Source organism: Nanorana parkeri, unplaced genomic scaffold (assembly GCF_000935625.1).
Source record: "Nanorana parkeri isolate BGI_ZX_2015 unplaced genomic scaffold, ASM93562v1 scaffold351, whole genome shotgun sequence".
Classification (NCBI taxonomy): domain Eukaryota; kingdom Metazoa; phylum Chordata; class Amphibia; order Anura; family Dicroglossidae; genus Nanorana; species Nanorana parkeri.
The window spans coordinates 1,017,293-1,017,598 of NW_017306619.1; positions in this window are offsets into that span (position 1 = coordinate 1,017,293).

The following is a 306-nucleotide window of genomic DNA, read 5'->3' on the forward strand; positions in this document are numbered from 1 at the left end:
TGAGAGTCTCTGAGAGTCATACCTGTGGCTATGTCTTGCAATGCCTCTCACCCCAACATCTGGAGGGTCGGAGTTTGCCCGCCTCTGTTGTATCTCGAATCACACAAGCCGTCCATAGAAGAACTTCTAACCCAGTGTGACGCTACAGTATATGACAGGCACACAGCTAATGGCCGCTGACCGCCCTATGCGACCGTTAGCGAGCGGAAACCTGGCTCGGTCTCAGGCTAACGACTGCCAGATGTTGGGACGTGGAGCTCATGACTGTGCTGGCAGGCGGGGTACAAATTTGTGGCCTTGACGCTG